Here is a 27,718-nt window from a genome sequence, read left to right as displayed (position 1 = left end):
GCCTTGACTAGACGAACCTTTGTTGGCAAAGTAATGTCTCTGCTTTTGTTACTTTACAATGCTGTATTTGTTTCTACTGTATTGCAAAGTAAATCAGCTGTATGTTTACATATATCCCCTCTCTTTTGTATTTCCTACCTTTTTAGGTCACCACAGAGCACTGAGTAGAGTTTCCCGAGCTATACAGTAGATTCTCATTAGTTATCTATTTTATACATAGTACCAACAGCATATCTATGTGGTTTAGATACTTTTTAGTGGCAGAGACAAAAGAGAAAATGTGATAGATTGAAATGCTCTTATTATCTGTTAGAACAAAGGATATCAGTTATTAAAGCTGTAAAAATGTATTTCCTGACATGCCATTCTTAAAGGAATTTATTACCTGATACAGTATATGAGTCTTTTAATGACATAATAAACAATACATTAAATGGTACTTTCATAGTAGATGCAGAAGTGATTTTATATGATTCTTTGGGTTCTATTATCCATAGAAGTTGAGAAAAATGAGTTTAAGCCAGAGAGGTAAGAGCTGAAAAAAAAACTCAAGGTAACTAGAATGGTGACATTTGTATCTTATGGGTAATTCTCAGAAATTATGAGAATTATCAGTAACATTAGCAGCAGGAAAACCCACAAGATCTATCAGGGTTACAAAGAATGGGTTAATTAGCTCTGTGGGCCTCGGTTTTCTTTTCTGTGAAAGAGGAATAATGAGAACACTGCTCTTTTCAGAACTGCTGTTAATATCAAGGATAACATTCTAACAGCCGGCTAACAAACAGCGGAACTGCTTTCTCGTCATTCCCAAAATGCTTTAATATGCACTTTCATATGCACATAAGGCAGTTCCATGTGCAAGTGTCGTCATCACTCTCTGCTTTTCAGGTGAGGAAACCAGATCCAGGAGGCCCAGCTGACACAGCCAGCAAGCCGCAGAGATGAAATTCACCCCTCTGTCTTTGATCCACCTGCTTTGTCTCCAGAACCGTATTGTCTTTCCATAGCGGGCATTTTCAAGTGGTAGAAACTCAGACATCAGGGCAGACACTCATGGGCCTGGTGGCCTTTCTCATGCTTCTGTGGTTACTCCACATAACCGCATAAGGATGTGGAAGTAGTTAAAAATCCCCAAAACTGCTTTCACTTCATCGCCAAACCCCAAGGTCTCAGAAATCTGCACAGCTTCTACTTTATCTTGGTTAAAAAGCAAAACATTTCATTTTTCCCTTAAAAATGAATATCTGGAGCTGAATATAAAGACCCTCCTGATGTCTGAGTCAATAAATCGACTCCATCCTTTGAACTTTGTGATGGCCTCAGGCTACAAGAGTATGGGAAATGCCTTCACAAACATCAAAGGCATAGCAAGTATCTCTCTCTAAATATTAAACCTAAAATAGCCAGGACTCTGGGAGGATAGACCTCCTTGCTCTCCTGGCCTCCTTGCTAGAGGCTGTGGTGGCACCTCGGGCTCCTGGAGTCCGTCCTTTCCCTGGAGGAAGTGGAGATGCCTGGAGTCTTCCAGAGAACTTTTGAGTTCAGAACCTGGGGAAGCACACATTTAGGATTTTCTGAAGCTCTCATGACCTTATCCACTGGCATTTTATCTCTATTCCTAAGATCCAAGGAACTGGAAGCAGATGATGCATTTAGTTCTGGATCAAACACACTGGCCAGCAGCTCAGACAAGCCAATTCTTTAGCAAAAAAATGTGCCAAGAAAATGCAATTGCATCTAGCTGGAGCTAAAAACCCCACACCACACAACAGTGACACTGTCATTAAATTTTCCTCTTCCTTTGTGCCAAATACCACACGTGCATTTCATATCCATTGTTTCACTCATGTCACAGAGCTTCTATGCAAATGCAATATCGTCCTGTGTTTACCAATGAGGAACTGAGCCTTTGAGAGGGTAAGTGACTTGAAATAACCTGGATGAATCTCCAGAGGATCATGCTGAGTGAGAAAAGCCAATATTAAAAGGTTACACATCCTGTGATTGCACTTATATACCCTTCTTGATAAATCACAATTATACAAATGGGGAATAATATAATGGTAACCAGTGATTAACAAGGGGGTAGGGGACAGAGGGAAGTGGATGTAGCTTATAAAAGGGCCATATGAAGGATCTTTGTGGCTCTCATTACTGCATCACTGTTACTATCCTGACTGTATTATTGTGCATGTGTGTGTGCTCAGTCGCTCAGTTGTATCTGACACTTTTCGACCCCATGGACTATAGCCTGCCAGGCTCCTCTGACCATGGGATTTCCTAGACAAGAATCCTGGAGTGGGTTGCCATTTCCTCCTCCAGGGGATCTTTCAGACCCAGCGATCAAATCCATGTCTCCTGCATGGCAGGCAAATTCTTTACCATTGAGCCACCTGGGAAGGCCATTGTACTACACTACTGTAGTTTTCTAAGATATTACCATTGGAGGAAAGTGGTTAAAGGGTAAACAGTATCTCTATATTCTTTCTTATGAATGCGTGTGAATCTACAATTAGCCTAAAATTAAGATTTTAAAAAGTACCATAAGAATATTTCCCAAGATGGAAAAAACTTCAATTTCCAAATTGTAAGGGTCCACCCAAAGATCCAAAACAGATACAAATTTTACGTGAAACTCCAGGTGAGATTAAAGAAAAGATCCTAAAAGCACATGCATGATAGGCAGAGAGGAAAAAGAAGAAGGGCCACAGAGAGGGAAGAAGGAGGGAGAGGGAGGAGGAGGTGGGGAGAGGTGAGAGAAGGGGAGAAAGCACGTGGCATGAAAAAGACAGGGTGTGTGGGTGATAGTCTTAATCGTAACATTGAAAGCTAGGAGAAAATGGACCACTGCTTTCAAAATTCAATTCTTCAGAATCTAGGTCTTTAACCTAAAATTCTCTTGCTCTTCCAATTAAACATGAGGTTAGGAAATTAGGATAAATATGTTTTCAAACATGCATATCCTCAATGTTTTTACTTTCAAGTTAGCTTTTTATAGGATGGGAGCATATCGAGAGAGAAGATACAGGATCCAGAACAGAAGGTCCATGCCCAGGTGAGCTGAAGCAGCTGAGGCAGTGTGGCAGCTGTGCTGTGGGCAGAAGTTCAGCCAGCTCAGAAGAGTCTTTCCAGGAAATATTAATAAATTAATTAAAGAGATTTATGGAGTGCTCGTTTGTGAAGAAAAATTATTTAAAGTGTCTATAAATTTTTTTTTAGAAAATTTGGAACATGGAGGGACTTCCCTGGTTGGTCCAGTGGCTAAGACTTTGCTTTCCCAATACAGGGGGCCCAGGTTCGATCCCTGGTCAGGGAACTAGATTCCACAAACCACATCTAAGGGCTCACAGGTTGCAGCCAAAGATCCCAGTGCAAACAAATAAATTTAAAAAAAAATTAAAAAAAAATTTGGAACATGGAAAAGTAACTAAGCAAATTCTCAGTGCCAACAACCGAAAAGGAAGTAATGAATTACTCCTTCAAAAAATAAAAAGCTGTATAAGGAAAAAAAATGGCATTCTTAGATTTAGCTTAGTCATGAACATCTTTACATCGTCATAATAAGCACTGGATTTAACAAAAAACGTTGATGAGGGGAGAGAGGGAGAATAAAATTGGAGGGTGTATGTAGCGGACACTTGAAGGTGCTGACTTGCATTTTTATATAATAGATTTAGATAATGTCAAAAATCAAGAAATCAAGAATCATAGTAATAGCTAGCATTTTGGATGAAAATCTAATATGGTGGGAAGTGCAGAGTATACAGCTAAAAAAGTGAAAATTGGTTGCTTTTTAGAGTAGGGAGACACAGGGAAGTCAACTTCTGATTTGATTGTAAGTCTTCTAGTGATTTTGACATTTTAAACCACGTGTGTGTATGACATTGATGAAAAAAAAATTTTAATTTGAAAGAAAAAACCTGGAGGCAGTTTTTTTCCTTTCAGATGCATTAAGGAGACAGGCTCAGTTGAGTCGGAGGAGGCATTTATATGTCTAGGGATATTTCAGAAGATATAGGCACACCTTCCAGACAATTCCTCCAGACCCTTTGCCCATCATCTGTATTAATAGTAACCATGGTAACCTGACTAGATGCTCTAGTGGCCGAGCCAAAGAAGAAAGGCAAGATAGAAAGATGGCAGATACGTTCTGATATTTGTCTCCTTGGCCCCTCCATTTTGGCTCCTTGCCTTTGTAAAGACAGAGGACTCAGGATTATGATAATAGAGTAGATCCATGTACCTCTTGAATGATCCTGTTTTTTGTCTTTATGACCTGCAGAAAGCTGAGTGATTAAAAAACAAGTGTGGTAAAATGTGGCAGCTAGCACAGCCATACCAACAAAGAACAGCAAGAGAAGAGATTAACCCCAACAGCTGGTTTTTAAATCTGACCTAAGCAGGAGGCATTTATTGCTGCCTCTGCTCTAGTGCAGACTAAGGTTTCTGATTTGCACCATGCTGTTCTCATAATATCAAAGTTTCTGCCAACAGGTAGAAAAGCCTTTATGTCTCACTGAGCTGAAAGTTCACAAAGCACCAGCTGCACTGTCTGCATGGAAGCAAAGAACATCCCCATTTTGCAGATGAAGAAAGTGAGATTTAAATTTATTCTTCCCTGGAGCAAAACATTTAATACAAGCACCAACTATGCGGCAGGCACTTTCTTAGGTACTGAGATGAAAGTCAGATGCTATGTGAACACAGAAGAGGGGGGCTGACTCATTCACTCATTCATTCAGCAAATATTCATTAAGGATTCAGTGCTTAGTTCTGGCTCAATGCTGAAGATAGAGCTCTAAATATACTAGGCTCAGTCCTTGCTTTCATGAAACTTATTTTCAAATCTGGTGTACTTGGCTGTGCACTGGAATCTCCTGGTGGAGATTTAAAAGCTCCTGGTCTTATCCCAGGTCTCCTGCATCTGGGGGATGGAGGGGAATCCAAGAATTAGTGCTTTCCAAAGATCCCCAAGTAATACTTTTGTGTAGGCAAGGTTGAGACCCATCACCCTACCCCACCCCCAAAACTGATTAGAAATAAGTAACTGCATAATTCAAATCATGGTAAGTATAATGAAAGAAAATTATAAGGTACACTGGTAGAGAATTAAAGGAGAGAAACTCTGGGTTTTCAGTTTCTACTGATGCCCCCCTGCTGTAGACCATTGGGTACACAGTCTTATGGTGCAGACTGGTAAAAATCACAGGAAGTCAGGGTTTGTAGAACTCTGGAGAATAGCCTGTTTGGGTTCCTTGGCTAGCAGCACCTTTTGCTTCTACATTCCCCTCTGGGCAGTTTCCATAAAGGAGCATCACAGTCAGACTCTCATTTTATTTCTGCCTGTATTGAAAATCAGAGCTCGATTAATGGTAGGCACTGCTGCTGATTCGACAGCATGATGCTTTTACGATGACTTCTTTTCTGAGAGTTGCTCTTGAAAGTTTCACTATAGAAGTGCTTAGAAATTTTCTAGATCTCTCATGGCTCAGGCAGCGTAATTGAGATGCCCCTGTCACCTGCTGGTGTCTGGTGTCCCTGGCCTTTAAAATACATCTGGCTCTTCTCCACCTCCATGAATAGGATCAGGGACAAGGATTACTGGAAGCAAAAGCACCTGCCCAGGTGTTCAAGACAGTCCCAGGAGAGGCGGCTTGTACCTACTCTGTAATAATCTTGATTCTGAACCATCCACCAACTTGGCTTATTATTTAACTTCACAGTTGGATCTAGGATACCAGATAGCATTATCAGGGTCTATCTTTCTCCATCTCCTTTTCTGCCCTGTTCTCTGTTTTGGGTTTATTTTTACATATGAGAAAGCATAAAGCTGGTGAGCAGAGTAGCTGGAATTTTTGCCTAGGTCTGTATGATTCCAGAGTTCATGCCCTCATTTTCCATTACAACATTCAGCCTTATGAAGCCCTTGAATTCCCCTTCTTCTGAGTACAGCTCCCTGCGGGGGCTGGCCTGCAGAGCTGAACATCGCCAACAGCACCTGCTGCCGGCACTTTAGGGACATCACCCTCTTAAATCTGTTCCCTCCTGTCTTTCCTTCCCCAGATGGAGTCTCCCTCTGCTCCTAGCTCTGGGTACTGGGCAGAAAAGGAGGTGCTTTCCTTTCACCAAATGTAGGAAACTACAGATCTTAGGATTCTTGTTCCCATCAAACTGCCTGTGTCTGGTCCACCTTCACCCGGATCCTTCCTCTTGTGTTATTTGCTCTTGTATTCAGTTAATAGGTTTTCAATCACTGAATATTTATGGAGCAATAACTCTGAGCCAGGACCTCTGTTAAGTGTTGGGATTAAGAGAAGAATAAGGCACATGTTCTATGTTTTCCATGAGTTTAAAGACCACTGCAGGAGGCAGACAGCTCCTGCGACCCAATCAAGGATGTGTTGGGACCGTGAGATGGGCATGGCTATTGCTACTCAGGCATGGAATGTTAGTGACACATTCTTGGATAAAGAGGTAGGAATATTGGGCACTTAATTCCATTTATCCACCCATGACGCATTATTCTATCCATCTGACAATTGCACTTAAATCCATTTGTGCCTAATGAACTCTGACTGCTCAGTGTGATGGCTTCCCCAAGTCTTTATGGGTCTTCTGTGGGTCTTTACAGTCTTCTATGGGTCAGCCTCCATGCCAGACATAGGAGTAGGAGGAAATACACCTCCTGGGAACTTAGAGTCTATGGAAGTCAGGTTCCTAATTGTGTTGAAATAGTAGTCACCAGGGGAACATGTTAACAACATAGATCCCCAAATCTCACTTCCAGAAATCTGCCTAATTAAGTCAGGAGAGCAATCTTGGAACCTTCAGTTTTGAAACCTCCCAGCTGGATTCAGGTAGATCACACTTTCAGAAGCATTGCTCTCATTGATGTCGAGTGGCCTTGAAAGATGAGAAGTTAAGAGTTAGGCTAGACATTCCAGGTAGAAATACAGCATTAAAAACAACAACAACAACAACACCACACAGGAGTGCAAAAGTGCAGGGGTGTGTTTGGGAAGGGAGAAAGATTCAATGATCAGATAATATGGCAAACAGAATTTGAGCAATCAGTGGGCAAGGTGAACTGAAAATGCTGAGAGTTAAATAGAAGCTAGGGGTTTGAGATTCATGATGACAATCTTTGACTTCGTTTTATAGGAACTGGGAGTTATAGAGGTATTTTTTAAAATATTCATTTATTTATTTTTGGCTATGTTGGGTCTTTGTTGCTATGCATGGGCTTTGTCTAGTCGTGATGTGTGGGCTTCTCATTGCAGGGGCTTCTCTTGTGGAGCATGGGCTCTAGAGCTTGGGTTCAATAGTTGTGGCGCACGAGCTTAGTTATCCACGGCATGTGGAATCTTCTTGCACCAGGGATCAAGCCCGGTCCCCTGTATGAGCAGGCAGATTCTTAACCACTGGATCACATGATCACAGATCAAGTCTGTAGAGCTGATTTCTTTAATTGTAAAGAGCTGGTTTTGTTTGACTATTTTTAAAAAGTGAAGTATAAATTTACAATGTTGTGTTGGTTTCAAGTTTCCAGCAAGGTGATTCAGTTATATATACGTATAAATGTATATATTCATTTTCAGACTCTTTTTCACTGTAGGTTATGACAAGATATTGAGTACAGTCCTCTGTGTTACATAGGGGCCCTTGTGCTTTACCTCCTTTATATACAGTAGTGTATATATGTTATTAAGGAGTTGGCTTTTAAAAATCCCCATGAAGTTACACCAGCTGAGGTCTTAGTCATTTTCTAACTTACGTGAGCTTTGGTATTTTTATCTGTGAATGGCAGTTTTCTTCATTCTGGAATAGCCACGTCCATCTTCTAGGGTAATTTTAGGAATCTGATGATATTGAGTGACCTAGAGACACAGTAAACAGCAGTGTCCTTCTGTGTACGATCACCTGGGTAGGCACAGCAACTGTGAGCCTTCCCACTGGAAATGGGGACTCCCGGGACAAGACAAGGTGAGGTGCTCACTGAATTAAGCGACATACAAAGTGAGACATGAAGTTGGGGTTATGGATCCTGCTCCCAGGGTTAGTTGGGTAAGGAAGATGAAATAAAGGAAAAGAGAATCAAAATTGGGGGCACCTATTTCCACACAAGGCTCAGTAAGTCTTCAAAATGACTTTAGAGTTACTAGTGACAAGTGTCTTTAATACAAACAACCCCAGCAAAAAAGGAAAAAAAAAGATGGCTCCCAGCCCTGAGCTTTGCACTGCCATCTCATCTTTGTGGCATCCTTCTCCCTGCCCTGTGTCTCTCCCCAGTCCTCCGGGATCTCTGCTCCAGCTGCCTCTCCTGACAGCAACTGCTTCCAGGAAGGTCCCCGAGGGGCAGTGGGCAGGCACACGCCTTCTCTAGTTTCTCTGGCTGCTGGGGGCAGGACAGTCACCCTGGGCATCTCTTGCACCATTTGGCTTCCAGCAGCCCTGCCTTTACCAGCCTGCGCCACCTCTTCATGGCCAGTGCCCTGGGCTCTTCTTCCTGTCGGCAGGGCTCTGGCTTCTGGGAACAGCATCCTCACTTGCAGGGTCCGCTTCTCTCACTAATGAACACATTGGGTGGGTGCCTAGAAGTCTATTAAAGTTGTTGATTCATCATTTTTTTTTCTCTCTCTCCTTGGCCTAGAGACTCCAGCCTAATCACATTATGTTTGCGTGGCTGTAAAGTGACTCAGTGAAAGAAAGAAAACCTGGAGGGGAGAGGCTCTGGCTGCAAGACCCTCCGGGCAATCATTCCTCCTTCCTTAGAGTTCAGGGGGCACTTCTGTGAGCCCCACAAAGCAGGCTCAGTGATGGGAGGCAGGTGGTTCTTGCTCCTGTGGATCCACAGGCTGGTAGAGAAGACTTGAGTGAGTGAAGGGATGAGCACAGGCATCAGTGAATACACTTATGTAGACTGCGGTGGACACCTCTGGATGTGTGTCTTTATTTTTTAAGTTAATTTTTTTATTGGAGTGTAGTTGATTTACAATGCTGTATTATTTTCTGCTGTCCAGCAAAGCAAGTCATATATATATATATATATATATATATATATACACACACACACACACATAAATATATACCTATATCCACTCTGTTTTAGAACCTTTTCCCATTTAGGTCATTACAGAGTATTGAATACAGTTCCCTGAGCTATATAGTGGGTTCTTATTAGTTATCTGTTTTTATATAGCTGGAGAAGGCTCTTCAGAGTCCCTTGGACAGCAAGGAGATCAAACCAGTCAATCCTAAAATAAATCAATTCTGAATATTCATTGGAAGGACTGATGCTGAAGCTGAAGCTCCAATACTTTGGCCACCTGATGCGAAGAGCTGGCTCGTTGGAAAAGACCCCAATGCCGAGAAAGATTGAAGGCAGGAGGAGAAGGAGGAGGCAGAGGATGAGATGGTTGGATGCATCATTGACTCAATGGACATGAGTTTCAGCAAACTCCGGGAGATGGTGAAGGACAGGGAAACCGGGTGTCAGACACAACTGAGTGGCTGAACAACAACAAATATATAGTAGTTGTATGTGTCAATCCCAATCTCCCAATTTATCTCCTCTCCCTTTCCCTCTTGGTGACCATATGTTTGTTTTCTACATCTGTGACTCTAGTTCTGTTTTGTAAATAGGCTCATTTGTACAAATGAGTGTCTTTAAAATGCACAAGGTAACATTCCAGGGTGGTTCAGGGAGAGAAAAGATGGTCTGAAATTCCAGCCAATTCTTGTTCAGCTAGAACAATATGGACAGGCCAAAACAGCCAGGGTGATTGGGATGCTCCTGGGATTCATTGATGAGAAGTTCTGGAAACCTCCCAAGCATGAGTGATGTGAAGTTTGAGTACTCTCCACCTCGTGGAGTTAATTGATTCAAAGACTTAGAAGCCTCAGGAGGCTAATTGCTGGCAAGAACTACGTCCACTTTCAGCCTTCAGAGGTTTTACAGGCGAGGAAAAATATTCATGATGTAGAAGCATTCACGAGAGAACTAATGGATTGACTGAGGGGAAGGGAGGATAATTAAGGGGTGGAAATAGTCATCAGTAAAAGGCTAAGAAGTCAGCTCCAGCAAGATCGAGAAATCAAGAAGAAAAGAGATACAAGCCTTCTAGGCCCTGCATGTCAAGAGCAGAGGTCACCAGATAAAACCAGGAAGAAGAAAATTGGCGTGTGTCAAGGGGGAGAGTTTCTCAGTTTCACAAGCTCCTGGAGGTCCCCCAGGAGGAAATATTTCCAAATGAAACCACACTGTTGTCTTTATGAATATTTAGTTCAGTTCAGTTCAGTCCCTCAGTCGTGTCCGACTCTTTGCGACCCCATGAATCGCAGCACGCGAGGCCTCCCTGTCTATCACCAACTCCCGGAGTTCACTCAGACTCACGTCCATCGAGTCAGTGATGCCATCCAGCCATCTCATCCTCTGTCGTCCCCTTCTCCTCCTGCCCCCAATCCCTCCAGCATCAGAGTCTTTTCTAATGAGTCAACTCTTGCCATGAGGTGGCCAAAGTACTGGAGTTTCAGCTTCAGCATCATTCCCTCCAAAGAACACCCAGGGCTGATCTCCTTCAGAATGGACTGGTTGGATCTATTACTTTTATTTGATACTCTTCTTCCTTCAATAACTAACTTTCATTTTGGATTTTTCAAGGAGCAGTTACAGATATTTTTAATTATTGCTTATTTTTTAAAGATGTTTATTTTATGTTTTTAGTTTTTTAACATATTTTAAATTTTTTGCTGAAGTACAGTTGACTTACAACTCGGTGACTAAACAGCTACAACAACAATCTCATCAGAAGGGCTCCACCCAAACACAATTCCCTCCCAAAGTCCCCACTTCCACGTATCGTCACCCTGGAGGTTCAACATGTGGATTTTGGGAGGACATAAACATTTGTCGTGTGTGCTCAGTCACCTCAGTCGTGTCCTACTTACTCTTTTGGGCCCCATGGACTCTAGCCCCCCAGGCTCCTCTTGTCCATGGGATTCTCCAGGCAAGAATACTGGAGTGGTAGCTATGCCCTCCTCCACGGGATCTTCCTGACCCAGGGCTTGGACCCACGTCTCCTGTATTGGCAGACAGGCTCCACAGCACTAGTGCCCCCTGGGAAGCCCACACAAACGTTCACTCTGTAACAGTCAGGAAGGGGTCTAGTCTACCCTCTCTGGACACCAAAGTCTTGACTGTAACTGTCAGTGGAAGCCATCTGTTTCTGTCATCAATCCATAAGGGAACATATAGGGATTTGTCAACATAGGAAGATAAAAATACCCTCCCCCCCGCAATTCATCAGTTTACTTTAACTAAAATCAAACTCATCCGATGACCTTAACTTAATTTGCTGACAATCACTCAGGCTTGACTGTATACCAGGCACTGCATGGGGGTCTTTATTTAAACCATATCATGAAATGGACTCAGTGCAGCTTGTTAAACAGTGAAATGAAGCATACATCCATGCACCCATCAGGTTGCAACCCTGGTACTGCCCATGCTTCCCCATGCTACACTTCCAACCCCAAACACAAGAGAATGAGTGGGACTCCTGGTTCCATGTGGCTGAGTCAAATGTGTCCTTCCTGACCCCACTCAGCCTCTCTCGTTCGTTCTCTCAACATCTATTTGTTGGGTGTTGTGACCGGCACTGTCCACTGCACAGGTTACGGCTGTGAGCAACCAGACAAGGCCCCACCCTCACCTAGCTCCAAGTCGACGTCTTCATGAACCGTAATAAGAAAAGTGCATAGAAACAATCAGAAACCAAACCATAGCACCGTGCATCAGGCTTTTCTGGGAAGATTAAACCTCTAAACAGACAACTCCCAAATGAAGCCAGAGTTAAATTCATTTTCATGGCCTGAGAGGTGACTCACCCTCCATTCCCCCCATGCCCTTTCCCACTAAACTGGGGCTCTACTGTGTGGGAGACATGCAGACAGGTCTTCAGTGACCCTGAATTTGTATGCTTTTCATCATAGATATGAAATCAATGCTGGAGTGGAACACCATTTTCAAGTGGAAGAAAGCTGAGTGTCAGGAAAGAGAAGTGACTGATGAGGGGGAAGAAACACATCTAAATGATCTATGAGAACATGTATGCAATTATTTATGAAATTCTCGGAAATCTTCCGTTGCTAATGAAAGATAAAAGGAGGAAACTTGTGAAGCTCATCTTCAATGCAAGATAATGTCATATTTTCCATATACAATTCTTGGGGAAGATTGATTAGTTTCACTTTTTGAGAGCTGTAGAATTTTAGAGGAGGGGAACTTAAGCTGATTTGGGGGATGAAGGCAAATTCTATGAGGGGGCCCATCTTTGCTTTAAGTCCATAAATGGAAGGCAGTATTCTCTCATGAGTTCCATTCAAGCAACATGATTTTCTTTTTTAACTTTTTATTTTGTATGGGAGTATATCTGATTAACAATGTTGTGTTAGCTTCTGGTGGGCAGCAAAGGGACTCAGCCATCCATACACATGTATCCACTTCCCTCAAACTCCCCTCCCATCCAAGCTGCCAGGTAACATTGAGCAGAATTCCCTGTGCTCTACAGCAGGACCTTGTTTGTTGTCCATTTCTAATATAGCAGTGTGGACATGTCCATCCCAAACTCCCTTGCTATCCCTTGCCCCCTTCCTTCCCTCCGGGCAACTATAAGTTCATTCTCTAAGTCTGTGCAAGCACCATGTTTTTTGTGGTTAGAAAAAAATCAGTCAGTTTCCTCTGACTTAGTTAATTGGAACATTTCTTTAAATGGGATTGAGTCCTAATTCTGGCCTAACACCCGCAGCAGCATAATCATGACACGTCTTGTGGCTCTTCTTCCATCAGTCCTAGTCCTTCTCACTCAAAGACCTTTCATGAATCCACTTTGTCCAAAGTTCTACCTTCTCAGGGGTCTCATTCGAGGTCCTCCAAATCTGACTTCCACCTACTTTTCTGCCATCATTCCTTGCTGCCTCTTTCATGACAGTCTCCTGACAGAGGAGACTTGAGTATTTGACTGGTTGGAAAATTCTTCCTAGCTTCCTTTGAGGGTCTTTGTGTGGGCCTCTCTCCCCATGTGAAGCCTGCTCACAAGCCCATTTAGCACCTGGATATTTTTCTGCTATGATTTGTTTGGGATCTGTGTTGTGTCTTGTTCTTCTGGCTTTCAACTCAAATGTAAACTTTTTGAGGACGGTCTTTTCCTCCTATAGGGTCCAGATAAAAATGCCTGCAGCAAATGACACCACACCACCCTTTAAAAGAAATGCCCAAGATTGCAATAAGGCCGGATCGACCTGACCTTTAATTATGTGTTTGACTTGGAAATTCTTTACCAGTCATGAAGGCTCGGTTTCCTCATCTGGAGCATGATCATTATAGCTTCTGGCTGCATCCTTGCCAGAATCAGGCAAGAAATCCAAAGTATTTAGTGTGTGTGGAGCAATTCTCACTGGAAAGTACTTAGCACCATGCTAATGGGTGCCCGTGGTCTGCCGCCTTCTTCCACACGTCCTCACATATAAATAGGGACCTAGTAGTACTCTTACTCTGGGAACTAGTACTTTACCTGTAATACAATCTCCAGGATAAAACTTTACATTAATGCACTTATTAATGTATTAATTTATACATTATTACTTACAAAGATGAAATATGCTACTTATTATTTATAAAGAGGAAAAAATTGGTGTACAAAAAATAGAGGAGGGGTGTATGTGGGCTGCAAAGTTTTCAAAGAAGATGGAGCCCCAGAGCTGAAAGATCAAGAAAGTGCATGGAGGAATCCGATGACCGAAGGATCAGAAATGAAACCCTGCATCGGAGGAGCCGGCATGGGCTCCTTCTTTCCTCTTCCAGCTCAGTCTGCGGAAATGTCACCTCGCGGGAAAACCCAGGGAGCGCTGATGCTTTGAAGGGTTTTCAGAACATTCTCACCTGCTGTGAGGGTGGGGCTGTCAGAGGCAGCGAAGAGCACATCAAAACCCTCGGCTGTCTGGAGCATCAGCCTGGCAGGGGTTTCGGTCTCGCTGGATCAGTTTGGATAATCTCAAAGCAAGAACTCGGCCATTTTGTTAGCTCAGGAAAAGACCCTAAGGTTTTTCACCAAAGTCAAAGCAGAAATAAAGACCTTCTCTGCCTGACAAGGAAAAGAGTGGCCCAGAAAACTGTGGACAGGGCTCTCTAAGAGATGCCGGGGGCAGAGTTGGGAAACACCTTAGTTCCCCAGTGGCTTCTCCTCTCATATTTAGAGGACAATTCAGCACTGAGGTGTGAGGTGAGGGCAAGCCCATGGGAAACCACGTGGTGTTTTCTGGACGATGTAGGGAAGGAACCCCATCCAAAATATCACCTTCATTCTCGATTTCCATCATTAAAAGTCATGCCCTTGATGCCCGAGTGATTTATCAACTCACTTAATAGATGTGTTTATTTATACCAGGCTGCACACCATAAAGAATTTTAACTACCTTTCCAGAACCTATTTACTGTAAGCCAAGACATAAAGAAGAATTAAAAGGGACCAAATAAAAATAAAGATAGAAAGTTTCAAAGAGAGGTAAAAATAACACAAAGGTGATAGGCATAAGGTATATACAAGTGCTATAATTGAATCTAAAATTTTTCTCTGGGCTGAAAAAAGAAAATAGAAGATATAGTCTTCCTACTATTTTTACCATCGGGGAGGAAAAACTTGTATGTCAACATAATAAAGCCTCTGAGAAATCTTGCTGCAGATGACAACGATAGAAACGGAACAGCAGACGTTTGGGGTTCTGTTTCAGGCACTATTGGGTGCATATTGCACAGTATCTCATTCAATCTCATAATGACACAAAGCATGGAGAGCTGGATGTAGTCAGTTGGCACCTGGGACTCCAACTGAGCAAGACCCCATGAGGCCTTGGCTGGCTGGGGGGTCAGCCTTCCTCCACATCCTCTTCTTTAGCTGCTCTCTGAAGTACCCAGATACTAGCCTTTCATGCACATTTCCTGAGTTGTTTTGCAGATGTGAAAACCCACCACCAAACAGAAGATATTTACTTGATGACCATGGGCTCACAGCCCCAGGCCTCCTGGAGCCTAAGAACTGATAATGCTAACCCATGTGACACCACCCTGTTCCCTCTCCACTCGCCAATCAGAGAACTGGGCATGGGCTGCTCACAGACCCTGCACACTCCCCTCCCTGCCAACCTGGCTTTTAAAAGTGCTCTGCCAAAACCCTTTGGGGAGCTTGGGGTTTTTAGGGCATGGGCCACCTGTCTCCGTGCATGGCCCTGCAATAAGCCTTTCTCTGCTCCAAACTCTGACATTCAGTTTGTTTGGCCTTCCTGTGCTTCAGGGACATGAACTTGTGCTAACCGCATTGCTGTCCCATTCAGCTTGTGTATCTTTCTGAAATGCAGAGGTTGGAGCCCTGAAATGGCATGCTTCACACTCTCTTATACGTGGGATTCCAGCTGAGAAAACAGTTCCACTAGCAAGATGTCCTACGGTAAGACTGGGAAAGAAGAAGTGATGGAGTGAGTTTTGGTGGGTTGGCTATTTTTAGGGTCCAGTGCGTGTGGTCATGGGGACCAGATGCTATCTTGGGTACAGAGAGGCGGTTGTGGTGGAGACAGTGACTAGACTGACTTTTTAATGGTCGGGCCAGTCCAGTAATGGTGTTGGTGGCTTCCTGAACCCTGAATAGTGCCTACTATGGTATTTGAAAGGCCTTAAGTTTCTTCATATTTCTAATCATGGTAGAGGTACAGTCAGTTCTACTTCCTTTTTTTTTTTTTCTGGGCATCACTCATGGAGGTGTGATTTTCTCCTCCAGTCTTTACAGGGATTTCTGTAAGCTCTTAATTTCCTGTATTGAATCCTTTTCCACTTAAAATACTTGCAATGTTCTCTGTTTCTCGCACTGAATCCTGGCTGACAATGGCAGGGACTAGTATCATTTCTATTATGTGGATGAAGAAACTGAGTCACAAAAAGCTTAAATAGTTTGCACAGAGTCACAAAGCTAATAGACAATCAAGCTAGGACTCAAACCTATTTCAGTCTGATGCTAAAATCCGTCTCTGAACTGTTTGAAAAAAGTGGAAGTGTTAGTCACTCAGCCGTGTCTGACTCTTCGCAACCCCATGGACTGTAGCCCCCTAGGCTCTGCTATCCGTGGAATTCTCCAGGCAAGAATACTGGAATGGGTTGCCATTTCCTTCTCCAGGGGATCTTCCTGACCCAGGGATCAAACCCAGGTCTCCCGAATTGCAGACAGATTCTTTACCACCTGAGCCACCAGGGAAGACCCTCCAAACTCTTTAATAGTGTTTAACTCAGAATTTCCCAAACTAATTGATTCCAGAATCTGCTTTTGAGTAACTCCTATTAATGTTCTGTGGAATTAATCCCTAACAAGACAGCTTTCAGACACGGTATTTTAAGCTACATTTTTTCACTCATTGGGCTCTGACCAGGTGGGACCTGGATATATCCATGATGGGAGAAGAAAGGGGGTGAGTCCTCCACTATATTCTGGAAAAAATACATGACCTTGGAGATGGAGAGGAAAAGCACGGTCCAAACAGCAGAGCATAGGGACCCTTGAAGTGCAGACCATGAAGTCAGGTCGTGGTATATGTTAGGGACAGTTAATTACTTTTCTGCACTTTTGTTTCTGCACCTGTGAAATATAATTAACAGTACTGTTCACTTGCTGATGTTTTGTAAAGAGATGATGTAGTCAAAATTCTTCCTGATGGGAGCCACGGAAGTCCAATTCAAATCAGCTCCAATAAAAGATAAACAGTTCGATCCCTGTCCTTAGCTCACATCCTCATGCTTTCTGTTAATTTAGGGTCAGCATCGGTGTGTTGGTCCAGAACTCTTTTGACTTCGGAGCAGTTTTTCTTCCAAGGACTGATTTTTCCTTCCATGGCTCTGGGTCTGAATTAATTGAGTTCATTCAACTCATGTCCTTAGTTTTGAATTTTGGAAAGAAAGAATGGGGGCCTTTTTAAAAATATTTTTTTTATGTGGACCATTTAAAAATTTTTTACAATATTGCTCCTGTTGTTTGTGTTCTGGTTTTTTGGCCACAAGTCATGTGGGATCCTAACTCTCCAACCAGGGATTGAAACCATAACCCTGCATTGGAAGGTGAAGTCAACCACTGTACCGCCCTGGGAAGTCCCAGGAGTCTTGTTTAATGTCTCAGGAGGCATGTGAACATTGTGAAATTCAATGTGAAAATACACTGTGAAAACTGACTCTTCTTCTCAGAGCTCTGCATGCCCAGGGTACGGATACACTTTGCTAAACCACATAAACACATAGGCTTTCCCACACATGTGTAAGCACACAGACGCACACACTCACACATACACACACACCCTCCTGCTGTTCAGAGTGCAGTGAGGATCTTGGGCTCTTCCTTCTTGAGTGTGGAGGTTGTTAGGGTTTGGAAGAAGCATGAAAAGAGGGGGAGACCTGTTGGGCAAAGGGGCAAAAGAGCCTCTCCCCCAAACTTTCTTTTGGGCTTTGTACTGTAAGAGAAGACTAATGTGAATGGATGCTGGGTGAGTAAGAGGCATTCTCAGGTCACCTGCTTGTTTCCTGCAGCTCTCACACCGGCCGTGCCCTCCCTCTGTTTTCTACCCCCTGGGCTGCATGGTCCTTATGTGAACGGTAGGCATTCAGGAGGATGCAGAGACTCGCCCAGGCCGGAAGAGCCATTAGTCCAGCCCTCCCTCTGGGAGAGCATCCACATGGTCTGCTCGAGCCTTTCTGGGCCTCTCTGCCAGGTGGTCCCAGGAGCTCCATGGCAGAGAGATGCCTGCTTACCCACTAAACTGGAACGTGCTCTAGAACATCTGAAAGGAGGGAAAGACGAGGTCAGCACAGTGGTGTGGGAGGAGCGCCATCCCGGAAGGAAGAATGCCCCAGCTGGCTCTGTCCCCTGTGGGCAGTGGCATCTTGGACAAGCCCTTTTGCTCTCTGAGCCTGGATTTCCTTCTCTGTGAAATGCTCTGGCTGGACCAACTGAGTTGAAAATGGCAGACCTACCCTACCAACCCTGGGCCGTGACCTTCTTAGTCTTTAAGTGAGAGAGAAAAAAACTTTTATCTCATGTACACAGTGGCTTTGGACTTTTGTTATTGCTATTGCTACAGCAACTTAGCGAATACTCCAATCCAAAGAATGACCCTATTCCCAGGTAGGAGTGGGGAATTTATGAGCAGGAATGACACATGCCCCACCTCCAAGGTGAATTCTTGGGAAGAACTCAGAGTTTCCTCTGGACTAGCGTGGCTCAGGCAATCAGGCAATAACCAGACCAGTTGCGTCCCACTGGCAGGCGTGAGAGACCTAGCTCCTGAGAGAGAAGCAGGAAGGAAGCTGAATGTTCAGGCATCACATGAGGAACTGATGGGCCTGCTCAGGGGTGAAACGTAGAAAAACGGGAAGCTCATCCAGTGTCATTGTCTTTTTTCCACGTGTAGCTTCCTATCTAGTTTCTGTCTGCTTTTGATCATTCCAGGACTTCAGGTAGCTGTTTTATGCATGTTTTGCTTTTGTCTGTGTTTATATCTATATTATCTAGATTGATCTATCTATCCATCTACTTATCTGTCTAATCTCTAGAGGTATATACTTATTGTCTATGGGAGGATTGGTCTGGTGTGACCTAGTTCACCATGAAGGAAGCAGAATTATAAAACTCAATTTTCCTGAGCAATAAAATGATAGGTCTAAGCCAGGAAAAGTCTAACTATGGCCACATGTTTGTTCACGTATCACTTATGGCTGCTTTCTAGTTCTCACAGCAGAGCTGCATATCTGCAACAGAGAAGTGCAAAACCAAATGGTCTGTAAAAATCTAAAATATTTACTCTATGGCCCTTTAAAAAAGGTTTGCCCTCCCTCAATCTACAGGAATGAATGAACTACATACCCTGGATATGCGCATGCTAGGTTGCTTCAGTCATGTCCAATTCTTTTCGACCCCATGGACTGTAGCCCACCAGGTTCCTTTGTCCAAGGGATTCTCCAAACAAGAATGCTGGAGTGGGTTGCCATGCCCTCCTCCAGGAGATCTTTCCCAACCCAGGGATTGAACACACGTCTCTTGTGTCTCCTCATTGGTGGGCAGGTTCTTTACCACTAGCGCCACCCGGGAAGCCCATATCCTGGGTAATTATCCATAAATATCATTTCTTGTTAATGGGATTTTGAAAAAGAATTAGAAAGTTGAATGTTACTTTTTCTTAAGAATTTGGGCCAGTGAGTGTTGTTGCTTAAATGAAGATCTGTGTGTGTTGATAAACTGAACAAGGCTCGGGGTTAAAATTCTTCACCAGGTTCTCACAGGTGGGGAGGCCAGGCCATGAATCAGATTTGGGGCCCCTGACTCCGAGGTGTGTAGCCTTCCCCTCACACCTGCAGATCTCCCTCAAACCGGGAAGAAAAATTCTTCCAACTCAGCCTTTTGTGAAGGTTTGTCAAGATAGAGCAATTATGATTCTTTCTTGAACTGCTAGATGCTCTGTTCTTTTGAGTGCTCTTCAGGCTCAGAAGCTCTTAAGGTCAGAGGCCAATTGCTAGTCCCCTCCTTCCGCTTCCTTCTTTGTCCGCGTTCCTCTCAGCTCTCTTTTAAGGTAGATGCGCTGGCTCTGAGCCTTCAGCATGGCCCTTCCCACTGCAGCCACGGCTGCTGTGAAAGGTTCACACTACTCTCTCCTCCTGCCGTTGGGAGAGTGGTACCGACAGACACTGCCGTGTGTGAAATAGCTAGCTAGAGGGAGGCTGCTGCACAGCACAGGGAGCTCAGCTCCGTGCTCCATGATGACCTCGAGGCGTGGGACGGGCGGGGTGGAAGGGAGGCCGAGAGGGAAAGGACACCCGTATGCATACCGCTGATTCACTTTGCTGTACAGCAGAAACTAACACAACATTGTAAAGCAGTTATACTCCAATAATAACAATAGTAACAATAAATATTGATAAACATTTTTAAATAAAAAAGTAGAATAAAGACAGAATCAATATTTTAAAAAATGATTCACACTACAACTCAGGTATGTTTCACACGATATCTGCCAAGCTGTAAACCCTGCTCATCTACCTCCTGAAACATCACCTGCCTCTCAAGTTGGGTAAATGACTGCCCTTTTTCAAATCAAAAATTTTGTCCCAATTTCCTTGTTCTTACAAAGCAAATACGTGTTTTTCAGACCAGTGGGCATGTGGCAGAAATTACTACTCCATTTCTTGGCAGTCTTAATTTTTCTTCCAGAAATGTGTTTCTTGATACAAAAATATTATTTGTAATTTGTTCCTCGGTGAGAGGCAGTGGGAAGCAGAAAGAGGAAGAAAGAGAGTGAGTGCAGTGCTGGTGACCATGATTTTACGGACAAACACGGATAAAGCTGGAGGAATCTCAAATCAAATCGGGGAACGGGACCTGAATGGAGGGATTCTTGCATTATTATGTGTGGGAATTGTTAGTATTTGTTGACTGACTCGAATTCTTGTTTGCTGTATCCCTTTGTGTGTTAGTGTGTGTGTGTGTTCCAAATATATGCCTCCACTCAGGAGCTCTGTTCTGAATTTCAGTCTTATACATACAGCTAGCAACACAGTATTTCCACTTACAGTATCATTCAAAATAAACAAGCAAAAGAAAAAAAATGAGAGAAAGACAGAATGGAAGGAAAGGACAGAAGGAAACACAAGTTCGTTCCCAGTCTTTCAAACCTGTTCCACTCCTTTTTCCAAGGCCCATTTTTGGAACTGGGGGCTGAAACATTTAGGACTAAAACGCCTGTCCTTCAGGTTCTGGGAATGGTGGTGGTGGTGATTTAGTTACTAGGCTAGGCCTGACTCTTTTGCGACCCCATGGACTGTAGCCCACCAGACTCTGCTGTCCATGGGATTTCCCAGTAAGAATATTGGAGTGAGTTGCCATTTCCTCCTCCAGGGGATCTTCCTGACCCAGGGATTGAACCCACATCTCCTACATTGGCAGGTGGATTCTTTACCATCTGAGCCACCAGGGAAGCCCCTCATCTACCATGTAATTTACTTAAGTATTATTTATTGTCTGTCTGCCTTCTCCGAAATGTAAGGTCCATAAGTTAGAATCTTTATTCTATTACTGATGCATCCTAAGTGTTTAGCAGAGTGACTATCTAGCCTATAATGAATATTTGTGGGGACTTCCCTGGTGGCCCAGTGGTCAAGACTTCACCTTCCAATGCAGGGGGTGTGCAGGTTCAATCCCTAGTGGGGAGTTAAGATTCCACACACTTCTAGACCAAAAAACCAAGACATAAAACAGAAGCAGCATCGTAACAATTTCAATAAAGGTTTTAGAAATGGCCCACATCAAAAAAGTCTTTAAGAAAGAATTTGTGGCGTGGATGAATGGACGACCTCCCTCTGTTCTTGTCCAGTCACCAGTACAGCCCACGTTTCTGCTGCCACTTCCTCCTTCCCTCCCCTGCACTCACTCTTGACCTCCACTGACCCTGCAGCTGGTCTCCCCTTAGAAGCCCAGGGCCACCTTATTTCCCCGACGCTCTGCAGGTACCACCCCACCAGTTTCAGAAGAGGAAATTGTACATGTCCCTTTAACGTCCTCACCCAAGGCATGTACATCTGTAACCTTTAGTTCTTCCAAGGCACCAATAATCCAAGTTGGCTGCATATAGGATTTTACATGACAATTTAGAGGAGAATGGTGTGAATGGCACTTACACACTCCACGGAGTCAACTCTAAGTCAAATGTCCAACCTCAGTCACTGATGCTAAACACTCACCAGTCATTCCTGAGACACGGGATATTTCTCTTTGCTGGGTCCTCTTAGGCTCCAACTCCTGGCTTCTCCTCTTATCCCTTCTTGGTATGGTGATTATTCCCTGCTTTCCTCTCTTTGCTGGGTTTTCAGGATCTGCTGAATTCCCTCCATTGGAACAATCATAGGACAGCCCCCCAGTGCATCTTACATTATTGTCCAGAGTCATTCTATTTTCCTTTTTTTGCAGTCATCATCTTCCATTATGGCACTCTGCTGTCCAGAAGTAGGAAGCCATTGTGGTTTTGCTTAATCAAACCTCTATTGTGTTCAGATCTCCACCCAACAACAAGAGAAATAATAGGAACTTCGAAGGTCCAACCTTGTTTTCTGAGTTCTGATTTCTGTAAGGGTCAAGTCAAATGTTTATCCAGGGCTCCTACCCTTCTCTCTAGGGGAAAAGCATCAGTGGGGCCCTGGCTAGAGGAAGAACCCAGGAGTGATGGATTTTCATTTCTTTCCTTTACATCGGTGGTTTTTAACCCTAGCTGAACACAAAGAGTCACCTGAAGAGCTGTTGAAAATCTTGACCCTCAGGCCATGCCCAGATTAATTAAATTAGAAATCTTGAGGGTGGGGACCACTTTGCAGTCGGGTTGAGAGCCACTGTTTTACATTTAAATCAACTGTAAAGTGGGAGCTTTCTGTTTTAGGGATGTAAGACTGAAGATCAGAGAAGTCTGCACAGCTAGTTCCTTACACTCCAGATCCTGTGCTCTTCCCATGAGAAGCAAGGCCTCATCTCATCAGGGAGTCAGACATGGAGACAATTCCAATACAGCGTGACATTAGAGGCTTTGTAGGAGTTTTGCAGTCATAGAGGACAGACCATCAGACTTCACAAGGGAGGTCAGGAAAGGGGCTTTGGTTAATTTTTTTCTCCTTTAGGGCAGCCTGGGGATGTTTTGTTCTAGCCTGGTTTTACCTGGATAAGCAGGTTGAGAAGCAAAGGGAACTGAGAACATAGGAGATGCATTAATGCAACCCTTCATCCCCCAAGGGAAGAATCCTCATCAAGCTCCCGATGAGCTTGTAATCCCTCGCCTCTCATTAACCAGGGAGGGAATTTTCCCTGCTCCTGCTTCTGTTCTTTCAGGATGGCTCATTAGCCACTGAGCAGTTCTCCTTCCCCAGGGGTCTGCTTTGAGATGACTCCATCAGGCTTTCAACGGTGCAGTTAGACTGGGGTCCGACTCTATAAATGGCCACCCGGGAATATGCAGAGAGTCAGTGCGACCAGGGTCTATTTACTCTGTCAGCAAGTTGGGGAGGATGCTGTTAAGTTCTGTGGAAGACTGTGCTTTTCTGGCTGGCTTTGTTTTGTGTGTGGGGATGGGGTTGATGCACAAAGAAAGAGATGACATAGCAGAGACGATGTATACCGTTTCGTTTCCCTGGGCCTTGGCACACAAAGGACTGCACTCCCCAGGCTCCACTGACCTTAACTCAGGGTCATGGACTGCATTTTGGGGGTCAAAGGGATGTTTAGAAATGTTAATTATTTCCCAGCTGCCCTCTTCAAACGACCCCACCTGGCACTCCTGTTTTCTCCTCTCTTGCTACAATGACTCTGCAAGTTGTATGTTGAGCTAGCAGAATATGGACCCCTCACAAAAGAACTGAACCCAAGAATTCAGGAGGCCTGAATGGACGTCACCTGTGTACAGTTAAGGCACTGACATTATGAGGTTTGTCTATTACAGCAGCAAGAGATTACCTATCCCGAATAATATATGTAGACATACTTTAACTCCTACGTACAATGTAAAACATAGATTGGAAACAGAAACATAAGATTTAAAAAATGCAACTTGCAAAATAAAAGAAAAAATAAGGATCAGTGACCCAGGGAGTAGGGATCCTGAAATTTTTTTGACAGCTCATTTTTATGTGTTTTCGAGACTAACTTTACAGACTTGATGTTTCTAACTTATGCTTGTACTGTAAGCTTTGCATAACAGCTTCTGGACTACTATCACCTAACTGAAATCTCAGGTTCACTTTTCGCATGAGCTCAAGGATTCAAGTTTCAATAGCTCTGATTTGTGAGCCATTTCTGCTGGGGATAATTGTTGGAAAAAGGGTATTAGGCAGCTTTCAGAATAGCAGCTCCATCACAGCAATGTAGTAAATAAAGGTATGGTTTCACTTTGGTTTCAGCATGGAAATTTATTTCCCCAGACAGAAATAATGCCATTATCAATCATCTTGATACCAAAACCAGACAAAGATACCACCCAGAAAAAGAAGATTTCAAGCCCATATCACTGATGAACATATATGCAAAAATCCTCCACAAAATACTGTAATCTGTATCCAACAATACATTAAAAAGATCATACACCATGTTCAGGTGGGATTAATCTTGGGGATGCAAGGATGTTTCAACATCCACAAATCAAGAAACATAATACACCGCATCAACAAATTGAAGAATAAAAACCATATGATCATCTCAACAGATACAGAAAAAGCTTTTGACAAAATCAGCACCCATGGATTTTGACATCTCCAAGGTGTTTCTCCATCAACTGCCCTGTCAACATCCAAGTTACTCTTGTATCTGGGGCCACAAGGGGACCTGAGAGGCTGAGTCAGAGCATCCAAGGCATAAATTAGGAAATTCATTAAACTGTATCACAGGGAAGCAGGGCCAGTGGCGGGGGCTAAAGGGAAGGACTTCTTCATGTGAACATTATCTACAAGAAAGCCAGAAGCATATTTGAAGATTTTAGTGCAATGTGAAAAGATGACATCACTGAGAAGTTTTTAGCAAGTTAAGGTTACGAATAGTCTAGATTCATTAGAACAAAGAAGTGTCATCAAGGTCTGCATTTCTTGATATATTTTTGTGTATTTTATTAAAGTACAAATGTTTGTTAGGGTTGTCCTAGGCCCCCTGGGGCTGCTATTTCCTCTAACACTTCTTCCCCACTGGGAATCAAGTTTCGGCTGGGAATGTTCCTATCACTGTGATTCCAAAAGCTTACCTTTATGGAAGGAAAGGGCTGATTTCCTTTCAAATTCTTGGTCTGTAGCTAAGAAAATTGTTTTCTTGCTCCTTCCCACCCCTGACAAGCTTGTCGTGTCTCTTCTGCCCAAGAGCTTGGGACACAGTCGTGTTTGGATTAAGAGCCTTTGTAAAGCCTGCGTCTGCTTTTTTAAAATGGCAAAGTCAGTTGGCCTATGTCCTTCATGTTCACTCGATTCTGCTTTGCTTTTAGCAATGGAGTGTCACCTCCTTCAACAGAAAGTGTCGTTATTTCCCCTTCTTCTTGACATCTTCAAGTGATTTGATAGCCTATTGGATTTTGTCTCACTTATGAGCAATGACATGCGCCTGAACACACCTTCTTTCTGTTCTGATGTGCATCCTCTCTGGGGAACTTTGCTTCATGACAGTCATAGGAGAACCAATTTGAAAGAAGAAATACTTGACATTACCGCAGAAACATCCTGGCAAGTCTGGGCATAGACAATCATCTTCTCACTTTGACTTATAGAACTTGACTCAGATAATATTTATTGTGGTCTGATATTTTTTCTTCAAACTCCAAGTTATGGGTTAAGGCAGTCACCCTCTATGTATCAGAGGATTTACAAACATAAAAACTAGGCATTGCTCACAATAATAATCTTGCCCCCTTGGTGTAATTATGGTAACCTCAGGTTGTGAATGAGGAAATGGAGACTATGAGAGGTTGAAGATCTAACCCTCTATTCAGAGCCTCTGATTAAAGTCTCAACAATTGAAGGAAGGAGGACAGCACTGCAGCTTTGGAAAGAGTGCCACGAGTCAATAAATAACACGTCTTCCTATTTTCATTGCTAGTATTTTAACAATAATTGCATGTGTTTATTTATTTTTGGCTGTGCTGCCAGGCCTTTTCTCCAGTTGTGGCATGCAGGAGCAACACTCTGTTCGCGGCGCTCAGGCCTCTCATTTCAGCGGCTTCTCTCGTTACAGAGCTCGGGCTCTAGGGTGAGCAGGCTTCAGTGCTTGTGGCAGGCGGGCTCAGTGGTTCAGTTCCCGGGCTGCAGAGCACAGGTTCAATAGCTGAGGTGCGCGTGCTTAGCTGTCCCAAGGCACATGGGATTTTCCTGGTTCAGGGTTCAAACCCCTGTCTCCTGCATTGGCAGGCAGATTCTTCACCATGGAGCTACCAGGGAAGTCCTCAACTTTTTCGTTTTAATGATGCCGGCTTCATGTGTCCCCATCTGTACTAGAGTAAAAAGCAACGCTGAAATATTGGGTGGGGCCAAAAAGTTTGGTTGGAATTTTCTGTCACGTCATGTGGAAAACCCGATTGAAATTTTTGGCCAACTCAATAATAAGGACAGTGATGATATGGTTTAAAGCACAAAGCTGTTTACTTCTTTCTCATGTAATGGGCCTGGGAAAGCATTCTGTTCAGTGGTCCCTGTGTTCCACACAGTTATTCAGGGATCCAGATCCCTTCCATCTTGTCCCCCCTTCACCTCATACAGCATAGTCCTCAACTGCTCAGGCAAATCTGGGCCACCGTCATGTCCCAGCTCTACCCAATTCAGAGGAAGAAGAGGTGGATTCAGGAGACATCCATCCCTCCTAGGTACCAACTTGGAAATGGCATTTATCACTTCCACTGTAGTCTAGCTGGCTTTGCTGGAATACATTCATGAGTGCTAAAGAAGAGAGAATTGGTTCAGGGGAATAAGAAACAGTCTCTGCAAAAATATCATAATCCTAAAATTTGTATACCTGCTCACTTGCCCAGTTGTGTCCAACTTTTTGCAGCCCCTTGGACTGTAGCCCACCAGGCTCCTCTGCCCATGGAATTTTCCAGGCAAGAATACTGGAATGGGGTGGCATTTCCTCCTCCAATGGATCTTCCCAACTCAGGGATCAAACCCATGTCTCTTGCATCTCCTACTTTGGTAGGTGGATTCTTTACCACTAGCGCCAGCTGGGAAGTCTCATATACATATAGGCAGACACAAAAATGTATATATTCCAGCAGTATCTGAGTGCCCCACTCATTTCTTCAGAGTGAGTTAACTTTAGAATTTATTCCCTTTTAAAAAAATTATTTATTTGGGATTTCCCTCGTGACTCAGTGGTAAAGAATCTGCCTGTCAAGGCAGGAGACATGGGTTCGATCCTTGATCCCGGAAGATGCCACATGCCAAGGAGCAACTAGACCTGTGCACCTACAACGATTGAGCCTGTGTTCTAGAACCCAGGAGCCACAGTTACTGAAGCCTATTGGCCCTAGAACCTGTGCCCCACCACAAGAGGAGCCCCAACAATGAGAAACCCGTGCACCAAACTAGAGATTAGACCTAGGTCTCCACGACTAGAGAAAAGCCTTCACAGCAATGAAGACCCAGCACAGCCAGAAATCAATAAATAAAACGTGTGGGATCTTTAGTTGTGGCATGTGAACTCTTAGCCATGGCATGTGGGATCTAGTTCCCTGACCAAGGACTGAACTTGGTCCCCTGCGTTGGGAGCATAGAGTCTTAGTGTCTGGACCACCAGGGATGTCCCTAGAATTTATTGTCTTTATGTGTTTTACTGAAGTCAGAGTTACTCTCTAAAGATTTGCTGAAAATGTGACTGAATATAATCTAGAATTCACCGGATGCCTACGGTTGCTAAGGTCTGTGGTTTCCTTCTCTTAGTTCACATTCCCGGTTGAAAACAAAAGGGACCAAGACGCAGGGGAACTGTGTAACTGTGTAGATGAGATGGGGCAGTGAATCAGTGCACAGAGAAGTTAGCCTGAAACTGAAGTCTGATGGGCCTCCCTGCCCATCAGCAAGATTAAAAAGAGAAGAATTAGTACAAGCGGCCACCTCTTACCTCTTCCTGATAGTAGACCA

Source organism: Bos taurus, chromosome 14, assembly GCF_002263795.3.
Source record: "Bos taurus isolate L1 Dominette 01449 registration number 42190680 breed Hereford chromosome 14, ARS-UCD2.0, whole genome shotgun sequence".
Classification (NCBI taxonomy): Eukaryota; Metazoa; Chordata; class Mammalia; order Artiodactyla; family Bovidae; genus Bos; species Bos taurus.
This window is presented reverse-complemented; position numbering follows the sequence as displayed.